This window comes from Sarcophilus harrisii, chromosome 5, assembly GCF_902635505.1.
Source record: "Sarcophilus harrisii chromosome 5, mSarHar1.11, whole genome shotgun sequence".
Taxonomy (NCBI): domain Eukaryota; kingdom Metazoa; phylum Chordata; class Mammalia; order Dasyuromorphia; family Dasyuridae; genus Sarcophilus; species Sarcophilus harrisii.
This window is the reverse complement of record NC_045430.1, coordinates 68,602,394-68,626,948: the sequence shown is the minus strand read 5'-3', so window position 1 is coordinate 68,626,948 and position 24,555 is coordinate 68,602,394. Positions and strand designations below refer to the sequence as shown.

General features: G+C 33.8%; 1 protein-coding gene across 3 annotated transcripts in view; it reads right to left on the bottom strand.

Annotated features, from left to right (window-relative positions):
• Positions 1-24,555, bottom strand: part of PRICKLE1 (prickle planar cell polarity protein 1) — a 141,830-nt gene that overhangs the window by 34,631 nt on the left and 82,644 nt on the right. Inside the window, exon 1 of one of the 3 annotated variants that reach the window (XM_031940560.1) lies at positions 1,688-4,146. The exons of the other annotated variants lie outside the window; for them this stretch is intronic. The gene's annotated coding sequence lies outside the window, so the exon portion shown is untranslated. Of the gene's footprint in view, positions 1-1,687; positions 4,147-24,555 lie in introns of those variants that run through there. 3 annotated transcript variants of the gene reach the window in all.

Genomic DNA, 24,555 nt, shown 5'->3' with positions numbered 1-24,555 from the left:
GGCTCCTGAAGAACACTCCTCTTTGTTAAGATTTACAGCATTCAGTTGAAACAAGTTTCCAGAGGAAACACTTCAAGCAAGTGTTTGAGTAATCACAAGACTCAAAGTTGTAAAAACAAATTCCACACATAGCCTAGTTTATACTGACATAGATTAACATAAAAACCCTAGGGGGGGTAGAGGAAGAAGGAGGGAGGGAGGGAAAGAACTGGAAAGAGGGGGGGGTTGGGTAGGTGGAAGAGCAACTCTCCCTCAAACCATTTTATGAACTGGAGAACAAAGGAATCATTTTTGGCAGTTGCCAACACCCTACTTTCACGAACACCAGAAATAGACATCACACACTCAACAGTACAACTTTACTCAAGACTAGTCAAAGGCAAAAGCAATCTTTTTTTTTTTTTTTTTTTATCCCGTGGTTTCCAGAGCAATTTGGGGGTCTTCAAAGCTTCCCTCCCTCCTTCTCTCTCTCTCTCTCAATCACAAAACAACGAGTTTAGCTCTCTTTCGAAGCACAACAGGGACCACATCTTCTCTCTCAAAGAAATGTTCGAGTCATTTCCCAATCATAGTCTTAAGAGAATTTCCAACCCACTTCCAGCCAACCTTTCTGAGAAACGACCAGATTCAAGAAAGATCTCTCTTTCTCTAATATGAAAAATCTCCCTTATCCTCATCAACCCCATTCTCTCCTCCATTCCCCTAAAGAAAAAGGAGAAAACCTGATAAACTCTTTGCTCTATGGTAAACCATCTTCATCAGCCAAAATGATTTATGAGGGTTCCTGGACAGCTGGAGATATCAAGCAACCTCCCTCCCCAGATCACCTTACAACCTTATTTAGTTGTCTCATCTTAGGTGCTCTCACGCTGAGTGCTCTCACCACTGGGTGTCTCTGGCAGGTCGTTGTGACTTTAAACAGGGGGTAAAAGGAAAAAAACAAAACACCCCAGCATATTATAGCAGGCTCTTAACTACAATCGAGCCTCTCACTGCAGTTAAACTAAGCAGGACTATTTCTGGACATTCTCTGCATAGAAATTTGTTAGGGTTTTCCTTCCAATTACCCGCCCGCCCCTTAACAGCTTCCATTCCAAAGCCAAGCCCAGGCAGAAAAAAGAAGCTCCAGATCCCCACAAAGGCGCACTGCGGCTGGGGAAAGATCTAGAGAGAGGGCCACTGGATCGGGAGGGAGGGGGATGGTACTGCTTTGAGGGAAGCATAAAGAGAGCCCGTAGACCTTCTACTTCAAGGGTCCCAGAGTTGGGGACCGCAAGATACCAATAAGCCGAGGTCAGTGTAGTGGGGGTGGGGGTGGGGATGAGAGAGGCCAAAGCAGGTCAGGGGAGGGGCTATCCCCAGGTCTCGGTAACTGCCACACAGTGAACTCAGGAGCCGAAGGTTTTGCTCCAGATTCCTTCCCCTCCACCCCCCACCCCCCATCCCCCAGGGGCCACACAATCTTCCCCACCCACTTCTACCTAACAAGACCAGAGTATGAGGAGGAGAGACCTGGGGACCCTCACCCAGTTCAGCAGCGAGCTGCCAGCCAGCCGAGGAGCTGCAATCTTCCAGAATAACAAGAAGCTGCCTTAAAACAGCAATCCCTTCGTTTTCGGTCAGCAGAGCCTCGGCCAGGCACTTTGGGTACCCTCTCTGCTCAGGTTTGAGCTTCCCTCATCCTCACCTGATGATCTCTAGTTGGGTCCTGAATGGACACGGCCTCCAATCGAATGAATCCCTTGGCTGCCAAGCTTTCCAGGAAACTATCTCTTCTGACCTTGCAAATGGCAAGTCTCCACTAAACCCCATGGACTGTTTATTCCTTGAAAATCATTACAGACTTTGAGCTCCTAGCCCTAGCAGCTCCCTTACCTTTCCAGGTCTGCTCCCTTCTATTCCTTAAGCTTCAGTGAACCAGTTACCAGGATTCAATGGGGGGTGGGGGGTGAGGGGTGGGGGGGAGGGAGACACTGGGAGATTGCAGGGAGGAAGATAGTGGAGTTGGTGGATGGGATGTGGGGGTGTGGAGGACGCTGAAATGCAAATTCTGTGTCCTAAAACATTTAAGTAAACTTCTCTTCACACACCAATACTTCGGTATGGTCACAAATACCACCTCCCTTAAAATCATCTCCAACCTGCCCATAACAATGTCAGCAAATGGCAGTATTAAAACAAGTTCCTATTTTGAAAGGAGTCATTAACATATGAATTCCTCTTACTATTCATTCCCAAATTCAAGAAAAGTCCAGTCAACTAGCTTGGGAGATTTTTTTTTTCAGTCAATAAAAGCCAGAAAAGGAAAAAAACATCTTTTAAGTAAAGTAAAAACATCTTTTAAGTTGTTCTTACTCAAATGTGCTAAGAAGAGCTTGATAAATAAAAAATAAAAGAGTGCACATAACTGCCAAAATCCCCTAAGTGCCCCCATTAAAGTCATTCCCCTTAATTTTGGCATTATTGTGCATAGAAATGTCAGAAAGCAAAAGTTAACATTAGCAGTGTACCAACAAACAGCTAAACTAGGAAGGACCTCAAAGCGGGCACACAGTACCTAATTTCTAAGCTTGTGAACCAGAAATTTTAAAGTTTTAAATTTGCTTTCAATTAACCATTTATTTTCTCCCCCCTTTCCCTCCCCACCAACTGAAAAAAATTCTAGTCACATATACATGATTAAGCATAACAAAATTTCACTGGGCACGTACAAAAATGTCTCATTCTGCCTTTTGATTCTTCATTTTTAGTTCTCTGAAACTAGTGAATCACAGATCTTAATTTATAGGATATTGTGAGTATTCTAAATCTTACTGATTTGCAATATGCTAAAAGACAAAAGGCAACACTACATTAAGTAAAATAACACTAAAGAAATGAACAATATAAAAGCTATTCCATGTCCTTGCAGAACCTTTGCAGAAAGTTAATGTTACAAACATAATAGGCATTTAATGAATAAATGATTGCTGACATCTACATAGAAATAATAGTCCCTACTATAACTGATTTTAAAATATACAAATTCCTATGGAATAGTAAAATACCTAAATTACTGGCAAAATTGTGATCTCTTTACTGACAAACCCAGGCAACCAAGGCACATATCAGAGACTAAGTGGCTTTTGGCTATCTAGATTGAATTGACAAAGTCCTGCTCACATAGAAATAGGCTGTACAATTAAGATATTGTTGGCCGGTATCCAATGCTCAATCCATTTTTAACAATAAACTTTTAAAAAGGGAATGAGTCAACATACCTCTCTTTATTTTGCATTTTGAGGAAGAGAGTAGCGGGTGTGGGGAGAAGGCCATCCAATTAATTGCTAGTTTATTTGACTTCAAAGAATTTGTAGACCTGTCAACTGGATCATATTTCCCCTTTCTATTTCAAATTCTCTGGTTTCCCAGGGGAAGTCATTATCAGAAGTTTTCATTACCCTAGGTTCTACATAGATCAAAAATACAATTAACTTTTGTTTTAAATCAAATCCTAGAATCATTATGTTTGCAAATTTAGTGTTAAAGGTCAAGCCCTACTCATAAACAAGAAGTGACCCTATACAGCAGACAAACTCATTCTAAGAGAGCCTTTAAACTCAAGCCCTATAGCTAAAGATACAGTTCAGTTCCACTTATATGGTATTCGGATATTTATCAGCATTATAATGCCAAGTATTTTGAGTGTTTTTCTCTAATAAAGTTGCTTGTTAATAATATTTGTTAAACTGCCAACAGCCTCAACCAACTTTATAGTCTATTGTAAACGATGAGCGATTTGAAAATCAAATTACATCTAGTAGAAAGACTTCTGTCAGTCCAGTCAGATAAACATTCTTACTGTCAAGGATGAACACATTCAAAAGAAGGAATATGAGTCAAAGCTGGGCTTTTGAAGGATTGCTTGCCTTTTGTTTAATCAAATGAAAAACGTGTGGGGAGATAGCAGCTTGAAAGAAAACTAACTGTTTCATCATCTTCAGTCTTTCCTTTTGAATTCCCTGGTACTTGCTAAAGTGGAGTTGAAGCAAGTCAGGAGAAACAGCAGAAAGGAGATATGTTGGTCAAGAAATAAGGAAAAGTTAATTTATGTTTTGTAGAAAGATTCCTGAGTTTAAATCTGGCCTCAGATACTTACTAGCTGTGTGACCCTAGACAAGTCATTTATCCTATTTTCCTTAGTTTCCTCATCTATAAAATGAGCTGAAGAAGGAAATGGAAAACCATGCCAGTATTGACTTGCATCTGAAGAGCAACATCCCTCCTGTATCATTATAGACAAATGGTCATCTAGCTCCCAAGGATTCCATATCACTGAGATTTGGTACTATTTCATTTTTGAACAGATCTGTCGTGAAGTTTTCACACAAATTCTCAATGTCAGAATTGGGAGGGTGCTCAAAGGCTCTTCATATATCTATAAAAGTGTCCTCTATAACAGAGTTTCTTAAACATTTTTTACTTGCAACCTCTTTTCGCCCGAGAAATTTGAAAATGACTAAGGGCATACAGGTATGTAAAACAGTACACAAATCAAAATTTGTTATTAACAAATCATAATTTCATGACTCTCACATTCCATTGCAGGATCTTATATGGGATTGAAAACCCTAATTTAAGAAGCTGGGTTCTACAACATCTCCAACAGATGGTCATCTAGCATTATCTTCAAGCAAAGGCTGAATGACCATCTGATAGAGATATTGTATAGGGCATTGTGAATAAATGGAACTGCAAATTCTATTCCCCATTTCCAAAGAAAGTAAATATAGATTTATATTTGAGACAAATACATTTTAAAAAGTAGTAAATTTGTAGTGTAAAAAACACTGGGATTGAAATGAAAAATATGGGTCTGCTTCCCAGTTGTTTAATTGTGGGTAAGACACAAACTCAGATTTTCAGTTTTCTGACCTATTAAATAGAGAATAGAGGGGCAGCTAGGTGGCGCAATGGATAGAGTAAGTCCTGAAGTCAGGAGGACCTGAGTTCAAATGTGATCTCAGACTGGGATACTTAACACTGCCTAGCTGTGTGACCCTGGGCAAGTCACTTAACCCCAAATGCCTCAGCAAAACAATCAAATATAAATAAATAAATGAGAATAGAAACGGTTGTACTACCTATTTTTATTGGTTAAGTGGAAAAAAAAAACTTAGTCATAAAGAAAGCATTTTTTAAGACCCTAAATCCTAGATAAATGTGAAGTTTTATTGGCATTTCTCCCTTGAGTTCTCTCATGATACTATCCCAAGTGATTCCGTTGCTTCACCATAAATAGAAAAAGACCCATAATTGTCTTACAGGTACTAGGATCACCAAACAAAATTTAGATATATGTAGATATACTCACTCTCCCAGAATATATAGCATGGGTGGGGGAAGAGGGGAGAGGGGAAAGAGGGAAACCTCCACTTAATATCATTCTGGGCTTATTTTTGTTCACAGTTCATTGTTGTTGGCATATAGAAATAACTTGGAATAATAGTACACGTTTTACATAATTCCTCCTCTTATAATTATCTTTTAAGAGAGGTGGTGTAAATATCATTTCCATTTTACTAATGAAGAAATTTGGAGAACTTGAGAGACTGTCCGACTATAATCATAACTAACTGATAACATAGATAGGACTTGAAGTCTAGTAGTTTTTCTACTATGAGGACCATACAACTTAAAAGTTTTGATTCATCAGTTTAAGAAACATCTGTCTTAAAGACAAAAACAGTAGAATAATAATCAGAGAATCTCAGTTCATGTTATATTTCTAATTGTATTCATTTATTTTTGAGGCAATAAAAGCTTTTTGTCAAGTTTATTTTTTTTTTTTGAACAAAATGGAGAAAAGAATAAAGAAACCACTTTGGATCACCCATCACTTGAAAAAGTAACCAAAATCACTAAAATTCAGAGAAATGCATATTGATTAAATTCTATGAGTGTAGGAATGTGGGAAAATTTGCAACTAACACATTTCTGATTGAGTTGTGAATCAGTTCAGTCTTGACTGCAAAGTAATATGGAAGTGAGTTCATAATTTTGATCCAATGTTCCCATGACAAGTTTGACAGAGATATAAGACCTTTCTGCACAGGTAACATTCCTAGAATTACTATTTGAAATAATTTTAAACTGTAAGCAAATCATGAATCCAACAACTGTATTAAATAAATTTTGGGCCATCAATGTAATGGAGACTACTGCTCCACATGAAAAAAAAAGGTGAATAATTAAAAGAAATGTGGGAGACTTAGATGCAATATTGTAGAATACTGAAAGCAAAACCAGATGAATGATCCTAGCTATAACTATATAAATAAAGAGCACATTAAAGGACAATAATCTTTCCTGAAAGAAAATCTAAGTGTCATGTGAGTAGATAATTCCTTTTTTTGCTTACCTATCCCCTTCCCCCCAGCTACCCCAGAGCCACATACTCCATAAGTCTCAGATACAAGAGACCTTGCAAAAGAGTATTTTCCCCCCTTTCAAATATTTTTAGGCAATAGCTATTATGCCTATATCCTAAAATAGTCTAAAATGAGCTTTTAGCAGAAACCACCAAACTGTAAGCTTGTTAGCTACTAAAATCTGCATAAAAGAGGTTTTTTTTTTTTTTAATTGCCCATGGAAGAAAGGTTTAAAGTTGCCTGAAGGATTTAAATTGCCTTTATCTCCCACAAGTTAGTTAAGTGTTCCATTTGGATACGTCTCTAGCGAGAAGAATTCCAAGATCAAAATTCATTAAGGAAGCAAGCAATTGCCTCTTCTAGAACTCGATCTATGAATTCTCCTATAATATTCAAATTACAAAATAATAGATATAGAAGGAATGCAAAGAGGTAAATAAATTCAATAAGGCAAGTGAGAGTCCACAATTTGTTTGCTTTTAAAAAAATTTTTGCCACATTTTAGCAAAATTGTTTTTAGTTTAGGAGCTTTGGTTTATGCCCCTGTGTTTTTAAGGTATTTTAAACCACTGATTTGTAAACTTAAAAGTTCTTCAGCAAAACTTGATAGTTAACTGTTCCCTGCATCCAGTGGAATTGTTTAGTTTTTTCAAAAAACAATGTGACTATATGTTTTAACTAACAAAATCACTTTGGTGTAAAGGGAAGAAAACAAAATTACTTATTTTTAGAGCCAGAAGACTCTCAAACCAGGGGGAGAAAAAGGTCAGTCTTGCTTTCCACATCAGTCTTTTATCTTATCTAAGATCCCAAATTCTTTTTGCAACTGTGAAGAATTCAAACAAGGTGATGTTTGTAGTGGAGATTTGTTTACAAGCTTCAATTAAGATTGTGCCCAGGACAGGATTTGGAATTCAAATGATTCTACTGGGCTTTGATCTTAAACAGAAAAGTTGTTACTTTTGATATTGTCTATTGACTTACTGTCAGGCAGCTTTATTTTATTTTATTTTACATTGGGATTGGATTAAACTACTGAAAGGATTGAGTATGTTTTATTCTTTTTTGAAGATTATGATAAAGTTCATTGGCCTAGCGTTTAGTAGATACTCAATAAAAATTATAAAAATAAAACAAATGAAGTTTTTCAATTCTTCACAGATTGTAGGCTTGCATCATTTTCATTTTATGTATGTGTCTGTATCTGTGTGTGTATAATCAGAACAAATGATATTAAAATATACTTCTGGTTCAAGGAGAAGTTTGAGGTAATTAAAAAGTAAACTGAATACATTCCCAAATGGTATACAGCCCACTCGCTTTCTATTTTTTATATTTTGTGTTTAGTTCATTTTCCATCTGTACTGTCAATCATATGTGTCACCCCTGATTCTTTACTCTCACTATCTCCACATATTCAATTAGTTGACAAAACTAGTCATTTCTATCTTCACAATACTTAACATGACACCTCTTCTACATTCACAAAGGCACTAGAAACAGCAGAAGGGAATAGAACAATATATCCTGCAAAGAAAAAAAAACCTTAAGATATAACTCAAAATTACATTCTGAAAACCTGTGCCTAATCATCAATGAAAAAGATAAAAATTTAATATAAGAGAAGCATTAAAAAAAAAAAAAAGCCAAAAACTTGAAGCATTACTATAAAAGAAACCAGGCTTGAGACTATTCATTTTGCAAACATCTTAAACAACAGAAACATAAGGAAAGCAAATAAATATGAAAGAACCCACAAATTACAAAATAAATTTAGTGGTCTTTAGAGACTATAAAGAAGATACTTATGGGGCTAAAAAAAAGAAATAAGAAAAAGTACATATGGAGATAAAAATGAAAGTAGAACAAAGAAGAGTAGAGATGCTGGAAGAATAGGTCTGAGATGTGGACTAAAGTTTAAAATTCTCTACACTGACTTCAGATAAGACACACATAATGGCAAAAAACAGGTTCACTTTATCATATTAACTGCAATCTTGAACTGACAATATCCTCCAAATCACTGCCCAAGAAAACATCCAATGATTCCTGCAAAATTCTTCCCAAGGAAGGATTTGGAGGTATTGGTAGGAGAGAGCTTGTTTTCTTATAACAGGGAGGTAAAAGTGTTTAGTCAGTTCCTATAGAAGAAGGGGGCAAAGATTTGGTTTTCTAACCCACTCTCTCTAGAATTCCTAGGGAAGAAGGGGGATTTCTGGCTGATAGGCCATTGAACATTGAGTGGTTGGTTGTAAAGGACAAATTTCCCTGATCTTTGATAAGAATCTGTAACATTCAGCAAGCCCTTAAGTTCTTAGTGCTGCTCCTGCTTATAGTCACTTTTTTTTTTTTTTTTTTTTTTAACATTTAGAAACTGTGAACTGCAAAGATTTGACAGCAAACCTAAGTGACCTAATTAATTAGACCAATGACTTAGTCCTTTCTGGAATTTTCCCACATTCAGTTATTAATAAATGGCCAAAAGCTATGAACAAGCAATATTTCAGACAAAGAACTAAAAGCTGTCTATAGGCATATGAAAAAATGCTCTAGGGGCAGTTAGGTGGCTCAGTGGATAGAGAACCAGCCCTGAAATCAGGAGGACCAGAGTTCAAATTTGACCTCAGACACTTAACATTTCCTAATTGTGTGATCCTGGGCAAGTCACTTAACCACAATTGCTTCAGCAAAAAAAAAAAAAAAAAAAAAAAAAAAAAAAAAAAAGTTCTAAATAACTTTTGATTAGAGAAATGAAAAATAAAACAATTCTAAGGTACCACTTCACACCTATTAGATTGGCTGATATGACCAAGAAAATGATAAATGTTGGAAGAGATGTGAAAAATAGGGACACTAACATACTATTGGTGAAGTTGTGAATTGATTCAACCATTCTAGAGAGAAAAATTTAGATCTATCCCCAAAGGATTATAAAACTACATAGCCTTTGATCCAGGAATACTGCTTCTATCTCCATATCCCAGAGACATCAAAAAAGGAGAAAAGGACTTATAGGTACAAAAATATAGCATATTTATAACAGCTCTTTTTATGGTAGTTAATAATTGGACATTGAGAGAATGCCCATCAATTGGGGAAATGGTTATATAAGCTATGGTATATAAGGTGATAGGATATTATTGTGCTATAAGAAATGACAAAATAATTTCAAAAAAACTTGAATTGACGTGAACTAATACAAAGTGAGCAGAACCAAGAAAACACTGTATACAGTAACAATAATACTGTATGCTGATGAACTGTGAATGAATTAGCTATTTTCAGAAATATAATGATTCAGGACAATCCCAAAGGATTCATAATGAAGTTTGCTATCTGTCTCCAGAGAAAGATTTGATACTATCTGAATAAAGATTAAAGCATGCTATTTGGCATTTAACTTTTATTCTTTTTTTTTTAAATTTGTGTCTTCTTGTATAAAATGATTAATATTTAAATGCTTTACATGACTGCACATATATAATCTTTTTTTAAGAAGATATTTCTTTTTTTTAATTTTATTTTTAATAATTAAAACTTTTTCTTGACAGAACCCATGCCTGGGTAATTTTTTACAACATTATCTCTTACACTCACTTCTGTTCCGACTTTTCCCCTCCCTCCCTCCACTCCCTATGGCAGGCAGTCCTATACATATTAAATATGTCACAGTTGCACATATATAATCTATACTGAATTGTTTACCATCTCAGAGAGAGGGAAGGGGACAAAGAGAAGAACAGAACTCAGAACTCAAAACTTCAAAAAGTTTTAACATGTAATTGGAGGAAAAAGTAAAATCTTATTTTAAAAATTATGAAAATAACAACTATAATCAACATGGAAAAACTGGAAGCTCCATGAGAGCACTTGTCTTTCTTTATATAGTAAAGGGATTACAGAAATTACAAAAGCAATTACAAAATTTATGCATTCTGACCAGGTGGGAATTTTACCACAAATGTAGGACTGGTTCAATATTAGAAAAAAACAATCATTATAATTGATCATATATTAACAAAATCAATAAAAATCATATGATTACATCAGATTCAGAAAAAGCTTTTGAAAAAAAGAGAACAATTATTTCTTTGAAAAACAGTAAAAAGCATAGTGATAAATGGAACTTTCTTTAAAATAAGTATTCCCATAAGTAATGGGGACAAACAAGAAGCTTTTACAATGAAATCAGGGATTGAGTTTAGTCAAGAGCCTTGTGGTGGACAGACTTGCTGAATGTTGGAAGAGCTGAAGGCAGTTGAGGAAGCATTCAGTTTTATCAAATGCTCCACTACTATTTCAAAAGTTTTGGAAACTTCTTTGCACCCTTGCAATAAGTTAGAAAGTAACCAGGCCCCACTCTATATGTTTCAGAAGAAAGAGATAATGTGTACTTCAGTCAGTCTGGAGTACTGATTGAAAAGCATACAGAAAGCAGAGAAAAGGTTGGCAGTCAAGGGAAAGTCAGGAACTATATATGAGCAAAATTACAAAACACCTTCCACACAGTTAGATCTAAACAACTGGAAAAATATCAAATGCTTTTGGATTAGTTGAGTGAATATAATAAAGATGACAATACTACCTAAACTAATCTATTTATTTAGTGCTATACCAATCAGACTCCCAAGAAACTATTTTAATAATCTAGAAAAAATAACAAAATTCATCTGGCAGAACAAAAGGTCAAAAATTTCAAGAGAATTAATGAAAAGCAAAGCAAATGAAGGTGACCTAGCTTTACCAGCTCTAAAACTATATTATAAAGCAGCAGTCATCAAAACCATTTGGTACTGGCTAAGAATTAGAGCAGATGATCAGTGGAATAGGTTAGATTCACAGGACAAATTAGTCAATGACTTTAATAATTTAGTGTTTGCCAAACCCAAAGACCCCAGCTTTTGGGATAAGAATTCACTATTTGACAAAAATTGCTGGGAAAATTGGAAATTAGTATGGCAGAAACTAGGCATTGACCCACACCTAACACCGTACACCAAGATAAGGTCAAAATGGGTTCATGATCTAGACATAAAGAATGAAATTATCAACAAATTAGAAGAACACAGGATAGTTTACCTATCAGATCTGTGGAGGAGGAAGGAATTTGTGACCAAAAAAGAACTAGAGATCATTACTGATCACAAAATAGATACTTTTGATTATATTAAGTTAAAAGGTTTTGTACAAACAAAACTAATTCAGACAAGATTAGAAAGGAAGCAATAAACTGGGAAAACATTTTCACATTCAAAGGTTCTGACAAAGGCCTCATTTCTAATATATATAATTAACTGAAATTTATAAAAATTTAAGCCATTCTCCAATTGATAAATGGTTAAAGGATTTGAACAGACAATTTTCAGACGAAGAAATCGAAACTATTTGTAGTCATATGAAAAGGTGCTCCAAAATCACTATTGATCAGAGAAATGCAAATCAAGACAACTCTGAGATACCACTACACACCTGTCAGATTGGCTAAGATGACAGGAAAAGATAATGACAAATGTTGGAAGGGATGTGAGAAAACTGGAACACTGATGCATTGTTGGTGGAACTGTAAATTGATCCAACCATTCTGGAGAGCAATTCGGAACTAAGCTCAAAAAGTTATCAAACTGTGCATATTCTTTGATCCAACAGTGTTACTACTGGGATTATTATATCCCAGAGAGATCATAAAGGAGGAAAAGGGACCATATGTGCAACAACGTTTGTGGCAACCCTTTTTATAATGGCAAGAAACTGGAAACTGAATGGATACCCATTGATTGGAGAATGGCTGAATGAGTTATGGTATATAAATGTTATGGAATATTATTGTTCTATAAAAAACGACCAGCAGGATGATTTCAGAGAGATCTGCAGAGACTTACATGAACTGATGCTAAGTGAAATGAGCAGAACCAGGAGATCATTATACATGGCAACAACAAGACTATACTATGATCAATTCTGATGGATGCAGCTCTCCTCAACATTGAGATTATTCAAACCAGTTCCACTTGTTCACTGATGAAGAGAGCCATTTACACCCAGAGAAAGGACTGTGGGAACTGTGTATGGACCACAACATAGCATTCTCACTCTTTCTGTTGTTGTTTGCTTGCATTTTGTTTTCTTTCTCAGTTTTTTATCTCTTCCTTCTTGATTTGATTTTTCTTGTGCAGCAAGATAACTGTATAAATATGTATACATATATTGGATTTAATATATATTTTAACATTTAACACATATTGTACTACCTGCCATCTGGGGGGGGGGGCAGGGGGAAGGAGAGGAAAATTTGGAACAGAAGGTTTTGCCAAGGTCAATGTTGAAAAATCCATGCATATATTTTGTAAGTAAAAAGCTTTAATAAAAAAAAAATTAAAAAGGAAAAAAGAAAAGGCTGACAGTCATAAAAACTGTAATTCCTGGTAAATCTCTTCTAAACCTGGGAAGCAGCAGGCAAGCCAGCCTTGCAGAATACTTATTGATCCTCTGCAGCATTTGTAGGATGGAGAAGTTAAAAGAGCAAGGAAAGAATAAGAGAAGGTTCCTGCATTATTTTGAAGGAATTCAACTTGACATACCCAAAGACACTAAGTACATTTTGGTAGCTGTCTTCCTCTAGTTTTCTATGCTAAAGGTGCCATGCACAATAAAAGATACTGCTTACACTTTGATATTTCATTGATTTTTCTGTCAAATTTCTTTTTTGATTAAAATTAAAATATAGACTGTATATTTTATATTTGTGTGCAAGTATTTAAAATAACCAAAAGTCAGACTTACAAACTGCATATTTCTTTTTTAGGCCAATGTTTTTGTATTATTCTTTTGTCTGGTTTGACCTTTTATTTTTTTTAAAATTTTTGTTTTTCTGTGGAGAAATGAGTTATTTCTCCTATAGCACAGAATGAATGAAAATGTGTCCAGAGATGTTTGTATTCCAAATTATTCTCAGACATTTTCTCCTTCACTACTACCCTGGTTCTGTTGATGGGATCTTGGACTTGTTTTAATTTAATAATGTATCAGAAAAATTTCTTCCAAAATAGATTTTTTAAAATTCACCTCCAAATTGTTTGACTTTATCATTGAAATCACTAAGTTTCTAACTTAAAACTTTGGATCTAAATTTTAAAGTGAAAATTTTTCCTATCATATTGACATTTAGTATTATTCTACCACTGGATTATCAAGACAGTGAACTATTATAAATATCTTTCTGGTATCATTATGTGTTGCTTTGTTTTGTTAATCTACCAATTGCTTTGTACATTTTTCTACCATTGATGTGTTACATTTCATAAAGATTTTAACAAAGAAAAAACAAACAAACAAACAAAAACAAGATAAGGGGTAAAGTAAGGATGTCCATTATCACCACTAGTATTCAATACAGTTCTAGATAATAGCTAGCTTTAGATAAGTAAAAGAAATGGAAAGAATTGGAACAGGCAATAAGAAAAAAACAACTACCATTCTTTGCAGAAAATATAATGCTATATTTGGAGAATACTAGAGAATCAACTAAAAAATTAGTTGAAAAGATCAGCAGGAAGATAAAAATTTAAAATTTAGATTTTAAATGGATGTAGACAATATAAAATATACTTTTTATACAAATAAAGTCAAATCTAAATTGGAGAAATTGGAGAATTATTGGAGAAATATTAATTCCTCTTGGGTAGACCAAACCAATATAATGAAAATAACAGTTCTACCTAAATTAATTTCTTTATTCAGTGCCACAGCAATTAAATCACCAAAAATGATTTTATAGAGTTAGAAAAAAGAGTAAAAAAAATTATCTAAAAGAACAAAAAGCCAATAATATCAAGGGGATTGATGAAAAATTATGTGAAGGAAGTAGCTCAGACATACCACATCTCAAAGTGAATTACAAAGTGATCAAATCATCAAAACAATCTGGTATTGGCTAAAAAATAGTGGTGGGTCAGTGGCATAGATTAGGTATACAATACATACTTAATGACCATTATAATCAAGTGTTTGAAAAACTCATCCAATATTTTGGGACAAGAATTCATTATCTGACAAAAATTACTGGGAAAATTTGAGAGCACTTTGGCAGAAACTACATATAAATTTTCTCGCTTTTTAGTTGTATGCCCAATTCATTGGCATACTTTTTATTATTATTAATCCAAGTGCTAAGATATTTCCCCTCAATACTGATTCAGTTGGAAATCACAAATTTTTATATGCTCTCTCATTGCCATCATTATCTTCAATGAAATTACTTATTATTTCTGTGCTTTCTTCTTTGATCTACCATCTTTTAAGATAAGTGAGTTTTTGATTATTTTTAAATCTTTGCTTTACAAATCCTTTATTGAATATATTTTTTATTGCATTATGGTTTTTACATGATACATTTATTATTTCTGCTTTTCTTCAATTCTTTGTAAAGTTTTCATATCCTAATACTTGGCAAATTTTTGTGAAGTTTCCATGCAGAGTTGAGAAACAGCAGTACTTCTTTTGCATTTTCATTCAATGTTCTCCAGAAATCTATCATAGCTAAATTTTCCAAAATCCCACTTTAGTCCTTCATTTCTTTTAACATTTTTAGGGGGGTTAGATTTATCTAGGAATGAAAGGTGCAAACTGAAGTCTTCTGGTATCATAGTTTTATTATCTATTTCTCCTTGTAACATTAAACTTTATTTATACATATTAAATGTAATGTAAAAATTAAACTTTAAAGAATTTAGATGTTATATCATTTGAATCATGTGTGTTTAGCATTAATATTAAGTTAGTCTATAATACCTTTTAGAAAATGTAGTATCCTTGTTTAACTCTTTTAATTAGGTCTTTTTTTTTTTTTTTTGCAGTTTTTTGCCTAAGATCATAATTGCTACTTTTGCCTTTTTAACTTCAGCTAAAGCATAATAGATTTAGCTATAGCCTATTATTTGTAACTATATAAAGTCTTTCTATTTCAAGTGTGTTTCTTGTAAATAACATATTGTCGGTTTCTGGTTTCTAATCCATTCTGCTAACTTCTTTCATTGCATGGATGAGTTTATCCCATTCACAATGGAAATTATGATTATTATGTATTTCTTTCCATTCTATTCTTGTAACCTTTCTCTTCTCTTTTTTTCACACTCCCTCTTTAAGAGTTTGTTTAAATTCCCTTATACACTCTCTTAAACTATCATCCCCCTTATTGCAGATATATCTTATTTTATTGCAGTTCATTTCACTGCCCTGTGCAGATATTGCATTTTTAGAAATTGAAAGTTTGTGGCAACCTTGTAGCAAGTAAGTTTATCAACACCATTTTTCCAATATTACGTGCTCACATTATGTCTCTGCATCACATTTTGGTAACTGTCACAATATTTCAAATTTTTTCCACTATTATTATGTGATTAATGATCTTTAATGCTACTCTTGTAATTGGGATGCCACAAACTTCACTCATATTAGACAGTGAACTTCATTGATAAATGTTATGTTTTATATTTCTCCCTCTCCTCAAGTCTCCCCATTCGCTAAGAAATAACAATATTGAAACTGGGTCAATTAACTCTACAATGGCATTAAAGTATTCAAATAAAAAGAAGAGTCAATATATCTATTCAACTTCATTGTTGTCTTATTTTAAGAAATTGCTACAGCTATTCCTGCCTTCAACAGCCACCGCTCTCCATCAATCAACAGACACCTTGAGGCAAGATTCTACCAACAAAAAAATTACTATGTGCTAAAGGTTGAGCACTTTTTAAAGTGATAAAGTACTTTTTAGTTAAAGTATATACATTGTTTTCTCTTTTAGATAATAATATTATTGAACATTTAACAGACTATATTGTTGTATAAATATAACTTTTAAGTGCATTGGGAAACAAAAATATTCATATGACTTGCTTTGTTTGTGTGGATGATGGTATTCATGGAGTTGAATGATTTTTAAATGTTTTCTCCTTGATCTGTTCTCCAGGTTAGTTATTTTTGCTTCTTTGCCCTCCCTTCCTAGTCTTTGACTTGGTTTTAATATTTCCTGATGTTTCCTGGAGTCACTCGCTTCTATTTGGTCAATTTATTTTCTTGAGCATGTTTTTGTCAAGTTGGTAATTTTCTTTCTATATATTTCTTCTATAGCTCTCATTTTTTATACTTTTCTTCTAGTCTTCTTATTTAGTTTCTGAAATAATATTTTAAAAACTCTTTCCTTTAAAGTCTTGCTTATCTATCCCAAATTTTCTGATTGAACTTATGCCAAAGTTGTGTTTTGTTGTTATTGTTGCTGCTTTGCTTTTAGATATATTGAAGTTATTCTTTTCTGGTTTGTGTAATGAGCTTTCATGTTGTCATGATGGCTTTTAGTGATGGGATTTTTTTTTTCTTTTTTTCTTTTATTTGTTCATTCTTTAAGTCCACTTTTTGACTTTAAACTTTCTGTTAGGTCTGACTTCTGTGGACTTCTAGGAGGGATTTCTCAGTGAAACTTTTGTCCTATGGAGTTTTGGGGTATGGAGTTGTTGTTATTCCAGGATCCTAGGTAGAATTTGAGATAAAGACCTGTGAGCTTTCAGCTGTGCTTCCAAAGTGGTGTGATCTAGAGCAAAGTTGGATCCCTTTCCACCCAATTTGAGCTCTTAAAGTTACTGACTTGGATTTGGATCTGAGCAAAGTTCCTATTGTCTGGTCTCTGGATAGAAGTTCAAGTTGATTATTGCTGTATTTATCCACTATAAGCTAGCTGGAAAAGCTAAAAAACATAGTAACAACTATCCTAGTTTTTTCACTGGTGGCTTCAGATTGAGTATTTGAGTTGAGACCTTCCTGGGATCAGAACCACACAATACTATTAACTTCTGAATTTGGTCTTCACTCAATATACAACCTAGAGGACATAGGTTCACTTGGGGAATAGGACATAAGCTACAGCCATAGATGCAGTCTATTTTCAGTCTATGACCTGTATCTGGATTGTGGGCAACCAAACTCCCAGTTGGTATCTTTTCTTGAATTCTTTAGAAGGTTAAGGTGTCTCAGAATGGTTCTAGGACCATTACTTGCTCTTAAATATGGTCTTTGTCATATTTTCATTTTTATGTAATCAACATGGCATACTCATGGACAAATCCTGTTCCCAGAATCCCCAAATCTTTCCATCTGTCTCCTTAGGCAGACCTGAACTAAAGAAATAATTTACTGTGATTTTTTCCCCCCTCAAATTTCTCAATTGGGTTTCAGTCTAGTTTGTTTTCTAGTTCTTTTTGGAGATGGTGTAGGGTATGGAGAGAATTCAGCTATTTTTTCTGCTGTTCCACCTTCCTGCATTGGCCTTGTGGCTTTTTGTGCTAACATCTCAATTAAAAAAAAATCATTTCATACTATATTCACTTTTCATAACATAATTTTCTTTAAAGCAAAAGCTACAAAATTTTAGGGAATTACTAGTGGAAAAATATTTTGGATGTTAGTAATTTTATTTTTTGTACTGCATTTTAGAAGCTATTTCATGGTTACTATGATAGGAAAAGTGGACATTATTATCATAATTAATATTTTGTTATAAAGAATCACAGAAAAAAAAAAGATTATGCAAAAAAGATGTGCAAATCTCTCCTCCTATTTCCCATAGCTTCAATGTATCAGCATTTGCATTTCTGGCTTTTATACCATTTTCTAGGAATGTTACAATGCAAAAACTGAAGTTTGATTGAATGTGCATGTGTAGAATAAATACAGAATATAATTGTATACAAAGTATTTAGAAAAGGAGGGAATTAAAATCTGGAAAGCTCAAGAAAGACTTTATTTAGAAGAATGTTGTTGAGCTATATATTGAAGGAAGAAGGATTCTAAGATACAGAGATAAGAAAAATGTGTTTTGGGGGATGGGTAGGACAAAGTAATAGAGATAGAAGATGGAGTGCCATGTGTAAGGAACAAAGGGAAAGCAAGTTTAACTAGAACAGAATATGTGACAGAGAATAAATACTCTATGACACTGGAAAATTAATTTGGGGCCAAATTATGAGGAGCTCAAAGACAAAAAGAATTCATATTTTATCCTAGAGGTAATAGGGAACCATGGGGGTTTGTTGATAAATAATATGATCAGACTCACACTTAAGATTAGAACAATCACTTTGGCAGATCTACTGGAGTGGAGAGACTTGAGGCAAAAACAATTAGGAGGGAAAGAAGAGGATGTTTTTATTGTAGTAAGTATATTTACTTTTAATATACATTGCTTTATGAATCATGTTAGGAGAGAAAAATCAGAGCAAAGGGGGAAAACCATGGGAGAGATTAAAAAAAACAGAAAAAAAGAAGTAAACATAGCATGTGTTGATTTACATTTAGTTTCCTTAGTTCTTCTGGATGCAGATGGCATTTTCTATCCAAAGTCTACTGGGATTGCTTTGGCTCTCTGAACTATTGAGAAAAACCAAGCCTTTCATAGTTGATCATCACACATTCTTGCTGTTATTATGTACAATATATTTCTGGTTCTGCTTGTTTCGCTCAGCATCAGTTTAGGGAAATCTTAGGGAAAGAAGAATTAATGAGGGCCTGATGTGTGAGGGTAGATGTGTGAATAAAAAAAAACATTCTGAGGGAACATGTTACAGACAAAAATGGCAAAATTTAACAATTGATTAGATATGTGGGAAAGGGCAAAGAGAAAGTGAGGAGTCAAAGATAATGCTATGGTTATGAACTTAGGAGGCTAGAAAAAAGTCTTTGATAGAAATAGGGCAATAAAAGAAATCTGAGAAAGGGAAGGGTTTTAGAAGAAAGATAATGAACTATGCCTGAAGTTTAAAATACCAGTAGGTCATTGGTAATGAAAGAATGGAGCTCATGAAAGAGTCTAAGGCTGATTTCTGGGTTATATGAGCAATAAGATGGTAGATTAGACAGTTCTATCCTGTGATTTTTCAAATTTCTCCAAAACAGAAATTATATGCAAAAAACAAAGCAATTATATATTTCCATGAATTCACCCAGAATCCAAAAGATGATCTAACTCCCCTGAACCCAATCTACAAACTGATGCTCATCGACCCTGAGCTCACACAGCACGCCTCTTCCATCTCTCATACTACCAGAAAGAAGGCTGCACTAGCAGATCCAAAGACACAATACAGGTTTGCAGCAAAACTCAGCCCTATATCATGGTTTCCTCCTCCCGCTTTCCAGTACTGTGGAAACCCTGGCTCCCTGTTAAGGAAGTTTGCTTGGGCCCTGACGTCCAGCCTGGCCATAACCCTTCAGAAACAAGTCAATCAGGGGCTACAACGCAGAAGCAATAGCACTAAAAATTTCTGAACTGCATATGTCAGGTCAGAGAACTGAAAGTAATCAAAGGTTTTAGGGAGAAAAAAATTCAAAGCCATTGAATATAAGCAGATGAAGCAACAAAAGAAACAACAGAAGAAAATATAGCCTTCAGATTTATTAAATGTCATCTATGAATAAATATTGCAAAATAAAAGGAAAAGATCCAACACTTGATGAAACAGAATATTCTATGAAATTGCAGAAGCACATGAAACTATAACATGCTATTTCTAAATGGCTTGAAAAAGATATGGGAATTTGAAACAGAATTTGTGAATTATACAGCAAAAATAATGAACAGATCAAATAAAACTTGAATAAGCAATGGCAAATCTCCCTAAAGAAATAAAAGAGAGAGCAATAGATTGAGAACATAAATGCAGAGAAGTGAAGGATAATTTAGGAGAGAAGAAAAAAATCAATAACTTAGAGAAGACATATTCACTCTGAAAATAAAACATACTGAAGTCAAAAACAGGATGCACAGATACAATCACACAACAGGACAAAAAAAGAAATAATAAAAGAGAATTACTGAGAACTTCTGAACATGCAAAATGAAATGCTAATGAAAAGAATTCACAGATCACCTCAAAAACAACAATCCAAAACCCAGGACTACAGAATTCAAAACATATTGTGGTTAAATTTAACAATGAACTTCAGAAACAAGTTCTATAAGCTATCAGGAGAAAGACCTCTCCTGTCCAAAGGAAAACACAATTAAATAATGCAAGACTATTCCACATCCACTAGAGAAAGGATGAGGAAATGGAATAATGAGCTCCAAAAAGACAAAAGAACTCAGGAATGTAGCCCAGAGTAACCTAACCTGCAAACCTGAGCTTAACTATACAGAACAAAAGATGGATGTTCAATAATAAAGTAGTTTTAAACTTTTTAAAAAAGAAAATCCGAACTGAAGAGATTATTTGCCTCTTGAACATCCCAAACCATAGAAATGCAGGAGAAATGAATAAATGCAATAGTAAAGGACAGTATAGCAATACTAAAGGACAGAGTAACAACAGAGGGACCAGGAAAAGATTTCTTTCTAAATGTACACAAGAAGATAGGGATGAAAAAATTTATATAGATATAGATAGATACTGTTTATGTATATGTACTTCTACTGACAAAAGGCTGACCTAGAATATCTGCAGATAAATCAGATTAGCAGATAAAATCAGATTAACATGATTTTCCTAGCTTAAATTAGCTGTCAGCTAAGTTCTAGATTTCATGCTATGCACATGTATTTCACTACTTTACTTTGTAATGTTAATTTTTTGGTTCTTAAGAATAGATATTACTTCTAGGAAATGAATAAAACTCAGAGTACTTAAAGAGTAAAACTCAGAGTACTTCAATGACCATATTGTTGTGACTAGTTACATGGGGAAATCAAGTATTTTACGAATCATTTCAGTTTACAATAAAATAGATTAGTCTTGTCAAAGAATAAAGGAAAGTACTGTTGAAAAAAAAAAAAACACCACCAAAAATTGGAAAATTATTGCTGAAAAATCAAGTAATTAATCCTAAGGAAACAATCAAAGATTTTCAGAAGGATTTGTTGGAGGGTTTGTTACTGATCTCATGATACTGCAAGATAGGCTTGAAAGAACAGTTAGAAGACTGGCTTAACAAAAAATAACTGACAATCTTTGCTATGAAGAAAGAAAACAAAAACCCATCACAGGCAAAATAAATTTAAAGACTATAGAGCTGAAGACTGGAAAAAGGTAGTTTTTAATGATGAAACCCACTTTTTTATTCAAAGCTACAACAAAATCATTGTGAAAAGAAGCCTTTATGATCCACATATATAAACCAGACTATAAAATATCTACTTTTAAAATGTTTGGAGGATTTTTTGTTTTCACTGGGACTGGAAGCCTTGTCTCCATGGAGGGAATGTTGAACTCTGATCAGTATATTGACATAGTGAGAATCAGTATTATTTTGAAATTACAGAAATTCTCAAATGCATTGCAACATGAATTAATACAGTGCCACATATCATGAAAAGTAAGACAATTTATCCATGAAGTAGAAAGTTAAACATGCCTCAGTGGCATGGAATGACAGGAAGCTCATCTGATTTCTAGGCCCTTGAAAATCCATGAGGAATAATCAAGCTAGGACTTGGAAAAATGAACTATTATGTTCAATGTGACAAAAGTATAGTTTCATCATGAACTGAAAAATTTTCAAGTTGTTATGAATTCACTATCAAATTATGTAAAATAAGAAAAATACATTTAAATATATTAAAATACAAAAAGTTATGAATTGTATCATTTAAGTCAATATATTGAATTTCATTTTGTTTTGTCACAAACAATTTACACATCACTGTAGTCTCCATTATATATAAGGATGTCTACTTTGATTATAAGATATCCTAGGATTAGTTAATCGTAGGTAAGCAAAAGTGACACAACAGTGTATACTGACTTTATGTTCCATAAATAAGGTCACCATTTCCAAAATACCAAATGGAATACTAGAAGCATTGTCTACTTTGTGAAATCAGTAGATGAGTCCCAGTTTTCTTTTGTGCTAAGTCTTAAAAATAATGAATAAACAGCTTGGCTGATTGTGTTCAAAGTTCCAAAACAATAAACATCCAAGAGTCACTTTAGCTGATTGTGTTTTATTCAAAGTGAAATAAATTTCTTCTATATCACATTAGGTGAGTTTTTTTTTCCCCTTTGGAATATTAATGGTCATTTAATCCACATGATCATTTGAAAATTAACTTTTTTCATGACATGTAATGATTAATTTTAATTGTGCATAGTTTCTAGAATTTTAACAAAGTGCACATGTAATTTTTTTTTCTATTCATAAACTCTGTTTCCATAAGGGTTACAAAGTCAGTTTGTTTTCTATTAATGCAAATTAGTAAAACATCCTTCTGGTAAATGACTGTATAAACACGATGACTGGAGGCCAGCTGCTCTCTTTTTTAGGTGCTGAGCATTCATCAGTATCTTAGTACATGGATTACTGAAGGCATATCACATGTCATCTTAGACATAATTTTATCAATAACTCAAAACAGATCACATCCTATGGACAGCACAGAACCATATTAAAACACATGGCCTCTTTAAACAAAAACTAAAAGCAGTTTGAATATTCCTGAACTTAACATATAATTTATTTTGATAATAATCTGTCACAAGAATATCGTTTTTATGCAATGTAACTTAATTCTTCTGCAATGACAATAAACAGTAAAATCTGTTTGTACTTATGACTATTATAGACAATGTGTGCTGACAGATGTTTAACGATTGGGTCTCCCCCCCCTTAAATATATGCATAACATACTTCTAAGTTTAACTTTCTCTGTTAACATTTCTTCCATCACTTTCTTACAATCAGAGTATTGACAAAATAAATCAAATCCTGTTTTGTAGCATTCACTGATTTCCGAGGTGTAAATGTTCACATTGAAAATTTAATAATTGACTTTCAAGAACCAGTATGAGCAGGCTATCATATCACTAACTAGAGATCACTGATATTTCTATTCTTTCTTCACCTGCTTTTCTCGTGAGCAATCATTGTGGGATAAGGCATAGAGAATAGATCAGTGGTGTAAGAACTCTCAGAGGAAGAAACTCCCTAACAATACAAAACTGACATCTTTTTTTCAACTTACAGTGTCAGAGTTGCCTAGAGAAGAGATTAAACCAGACCTTTTGGGACTACTTGTAAGCTTCTTATCCTGTATAATACAATACCCAACCAGTAAATGCAAATGATATATGAAGTGAAATTTGTGGAAGAGAACAGCCATTAACAAAAGTATAGTATATAAACTATAGAACTATATATAAGAACACTAGATTTGGAATCTAAAGGAAAATAGAAGTCAATAGAAATTAAGTGAATTATTCAAAAAACACATAAGTGGCAGGAAGCAGAACCAGAATTCAAGATTAGGTCTGATTTTAATTCCAAAGTTCTTCCTATTACACCATGTTAAATGAAAAGACATGGTATCATAATAGAGAGTGAAAAAAATCAGGAAAATCTGGATTTAATCATTTCTCCTGACATATATAGGCCAACTTGGCAGAAATTATGTAACCTCTAAGTACTTTGGGGAAACTTCAGTCAATTAGCATTTATTAAGACCTATAATGTGCCAAAGACAAAAATGAAATAGTTTCTCTTCTTAAGAAACTAAAAAGGAAGGTAACATTATAGATAACACACACATATACAATGCAGAACTATTTTGAGTGTGGCATTTACATATATATTTTCCTTTAGAGTTCTGGAAGAAAGAAAAGAATATAAGAGGTAAAGAGAACGAGCATTCAAGTCCTGTGAGAAAATTCAGTGCAAAGGGATGAACAAGAAGAAGGTCATTTGGAGTAAACCACAGAGTGCAGAAATAGGAATAATGAATGTGTCCAGGCTATTGAAAAATGAACAGAAGAGCTCACATTTTATCCTAGAGACAATAGGGAAACACTGAAATTTATTAAGTAGAACAGTGACATAGTTGGATTAGAAAATTGCTTTAGCAATTATGTGTGGAATAGATTGAAGGAAGGAAACCAGTGAGGAAACTACTGTAATAGTCCAGCTGAAAGGAAAGGACCTGAACTAAAGTGGTGGCCCTGGGAATAGACAGAATGGTACAGCTATGTGAGGGGCTATTTACACAGAAGTGACAAAATCTGGGAATTACTGATTTGATATATGGGATGAAGGAAAGTAAGTAATCAAGGTTAACACCAAGACTGAAAACCTGAGTCACCAGAAGATTAATGGTACTGCAAAGAGATAGGGA